Source organism: Schistocerca piceifrons, chromosome 7 (assembly GCF_021461385.2).
Source record: "Schistocerca piceifrons isolate TAMUIC-IGC-003096 chromosome 7, iqSchPice1.1, whole genome shotgun sequence".
In the NCBI taxonomy this organism is placed as follows: Eukaryota; Metazoa; Arthropoda; class Insecta; order Orthoptera; family Acrididae; genus Schistocerca; species Schistocerca piceifrons.
Genome location: NC_060144.1, coordinates 116,601,663 through 116,605,738, shown reverse-complemented (window position 1 = coordinate 116,605,738; position 4,076 = coordinate 116,601,663).

The following is a 4,076-nucleotide window of genomic DNA, read 5'->3' as shown; positions in this document are numbered from 1 at the left end:
CACAATGAACTGTTACAAATCGGTTACCTCAAGGAGAGCTCCAAACCAGACGTGCTGTAGCATGCATTTCCCTGCCATTTGCGACTTCGCTGGTAGAAGCGAGAGCTCATTGGAGGACAGAGTGGAGTTCTGTCATGTTTTCTGATGAAAGTTAGTTCTACCTCAGTGTCAGTGCAAGTTTGCCTGTGGTGGCGGCAGTTCTCTATCTGCCAAAGGACTAAAATGTCGTAACCACCACACCCAAGAGGTGACACGTTTATCAATAGCGCAAGGAAATCTGACGAGTGGCTCCAGTGTGGATCACCGCTGAGTTGGCTGACTTTACATAAAATTAATTTAATTCCTTCAAACCCACAACGAAATAAATGACATTGTAGAGAATGAAAATGGATGTCGTTGAAAATAATAGCAAGTACCTTCGGTATCACAAACAGATTCATTAACTAATATCAAGGTCAAGAGAGAATAAACATATAAACAGAAACTTCAAATGTAAAATATTTCATTAACACGAACTCAGGTTGGTTGGCAATAGACTTGGGGAACCTATCCGGAATTTACTTGAAAATGAGACGCTATTGTGAGTGGAAGGATGGCAATCTAGGCAAGCACACTCTGTTGCATTGTCCCACTGACTAGTCTCTCGCATCAAAATATAAGTAATCAAGCAATGGACACTGGGAGTGACTACTACGAGTACAAGGCTACTATTAGAAAAGATGGTCATGGAAACGATTGATAGGCTTCTGAATTTGCCAAAGCTGTGAAACGTTACCGATATAGCCGGTGAATAACGAGATCCTGTCGTCTGCGTGTGGGCGCTGCCGAAGCGTCTTACTGCGGGATATGACACCATGCCCACCGATGTTTCTCTCACGTCCCCGAAAATACACTACTGGCCATTAAAATTGCTACACCAAGAAGAAATGCAGATGATAAACGAGTATTCCTTGGACAAATATATTATACTATAACTGACATGTGATTACATTTTCACGCAATTTGGGTGATCCTGAGAAATCAGTACCCAGAAAACCAACTCTGGTCGTAATAACTGCCTTAGTACGCCTGGGAATTGAGTCAAACAGAGCTTGGATGGCGTGTACAGCTACAGCTGCCCATGCAGCTTCAACACAATACAACAGTTCATAATGAGTAGTGACTGGCGTATTGTGACGAGCCAGTTGCTCGGCCACCGTTGACCAGACGTTTTCAGTTGGTGAGAGATCTGGAGAATGTGCTGGCCAGGGCAGCAGTCGAACATTTTCTGTATCCAGAAAGACCCGTACAGGACCTGCAACATGCGGTCGTGCATTATCTTGCTGAAATGTAGGGTTTCACAGGGATCAAATGAAGGGTAGAGCCACGGGTCGTAACACATCTGAAATGTAACGTCCACTGTTCAAAGTGCTGTCAATGCGAACAAGAGGTGACCGAGACGTGTAACCAATGGTGGTGCCATACCATCACGCCGGGTGATACGCCAGTATGGCGATGACGAATACAAGCTTTCAATGTGCGTTCACCGCAATGTCGCCAAACACGGATGCGACCATCATGATGCTTTAAACAGAACCTGAATTCATCTGAAAAAATGACATTTTGCCATTCGTGCACCCAGGTTCGTCATTGAGTAAACCATCGCAGGCGCTCCTGTCTGTGATGCAGCGTCAAGGGTAACCGCAGCCAAGTCTGCGAGCTGATACTCCATGCTGCTGCAAACGTCGTCGAACTGTTCGTGCAGATGGTTGTTGTCTTGCAAACGTCCCCATCTGTTGACCCAGGGATCGAGTTGTGGGTGCACGATCCGTTACAGCCATGCGGATAAGATGCCTGTCATCTCGACTGCTAGTGATATGAGGCCGTTGGGATCCAGCACGGCGTTCCGTGTTACCCTCCTCAACCCACCGATTCCATATTCTGCTAACAGTCATTGGATCTCGACCAATGCGAGCAGCAATGTCGCGATACGATAAACCGCAATCGCGATAGGCTACAATCCGACCTCTGTCAATGTCGTAAACGTGATGGTATGCATTTCTCCTCCTTAAACGAGACATCATAACAACGTTTCACCAGGCAACGCCGGTCAACTGCTGTTTGTGTATGAGAAATCGGTTGGAAACTTTCCTCATGTCAGCACGTTGTAGGTGTCGCCACCGGCGCCAACCTTGTGTGAATGCTCTGAAAAGCAAATCATTTGCATATCACAGCATCGTCTTCCTGTCGATTAAATTTCGCGTCTGTAGCACGTCATCTTCGTGGTGTAGCAATTTTAATGGCCAGTAGTTTATAAAGTTCTGCTAGGGTGTCCGGACGTCTTTACAACTAACTGCTCTCTCCAAAGAAATGGAAGAGCTCTAGCGGCTGTACTCTGTGACAGTTGAGAATCAAGTCTGTTCCTGTCCTGTTGCTCAAAACCTTCCGATAAACATCCGTTCCCCCCGAGGTTCTCGAATAAACCTATCATGACCAAGCAGTGGTTACCGTGCCAATCATACTTTCTACCATGGAGACCCAATCTTCCTCAACCAATCACTGCATTGCGGTACACATTCTGATCTCCAAAAAAACAGCACACAATGCCTGGAGGTCCTAAAGCCAAGGCCCTAGCGCGTTTCACAAGATGAGGCAAGTTTCCTAGTAAAAAAAAGAGCTCCGTCTCGTCGATAAAACGATTCAATGGATGCCGTGTTGTCGAGGCACAGAACATCTAAAAAACACGACATCTGGAGAAATTCATCGTCCCGTCTCACAAGGTACGCTATTCTTGTAATAAACACATTAGCCAGGCGCCGGCCCAACGCTGCTGTACTTGGACCGGCACACAGAATCAGGAGACCAAACCCCCCACCACATCCGCTCGCCAACAAAGCGGTTAGGCCAGCGCCGGGATGCCTGGCGCCCCCAGTTTCTAAAGAAGTGTCATTTCGCATTCAGCCACGGCATTCCCAACCTATTGCTTGGCCGCTAGCGGAACAAGGCCGTCTGCCAGAATGTTGGCCCATACACCAGTGCCCTGCAGAGCCTATGGCCAGTCTCGGTGACTACAAAAGAATCCGTGGAATCGCTTGCTGCATGGGGAAAGTTCTGAAGGTTCTCTAGAGCCGAGTTTAATTCTACTACTGATACTCAAGTCATGCAAGTACTGTGAGATCAATCAGTGGTTGACCCTAACCCTAATAGTCCATCAGATTAATATCATCAGGGAAAATTTAGATAGACCAAAGGTGATTGAAATTGTACGATAATCACCTAAACAATCACCTTGATTGTGTAAATCATGAAATTCTGCTAGACAAGCTCAAGTATTGTGGCATGAGTGGGACAGTGCACGAATGGTTTAATTCGTACCTAACTGGAAGAGTGCAGAAAGTTGAAATAAGTAGTTCTCGTAACATGCAAAGATCAGCACATTCCTCAAACTGGGGAACTATCAAGAATGGGGTTCCACAAGGGTCAGTCTTGGGTCCTTTGTTGTTCTTATTATATATTAATGACTTGCCATTCTATATTCATGAAGAGGCAAAGTTAGTTCTCTTTGCTGATGATACAAGTATAGTAATCACGCCTGACAAACAAAAATTAACTGATGAAATTGTCAATACTGTCTTTCAGAAAATTACTAAGTGGTTCCTTGTAAACGGACTCTCACTGAATTTTGATAAGACACAGTACATACAGTTCCGTACAGTGAATGGTATGACGCCATTAATAAATATAGATCTTAATCAGAAGCATATAGCTAAGGTAGAATATTCCAAATTTTTAGGTGTGTCCATTGATGAGAGATTAAATTGGAAGAAACACATTGATGATCTGCTGAAACGTTTGAGTTCAGCTACTTATGCAATAAGGGTCACTGCAAATTTTGGTGATAAACATCTTAGTAAATTAGCTTACTACGCCTATTTTCACTCATTGCTTTCATATGGCATCATATTTTGGGGTAATTCATCACTGAGGAATAAAGTATTTATTGCACAAAAGCGTGTAATCAGAATAATAGCTGGAGTCCACCCAAGATCATCCTGCAGACATTTATTTAAGGATCTAGGGATATTCACAGTAGCTTC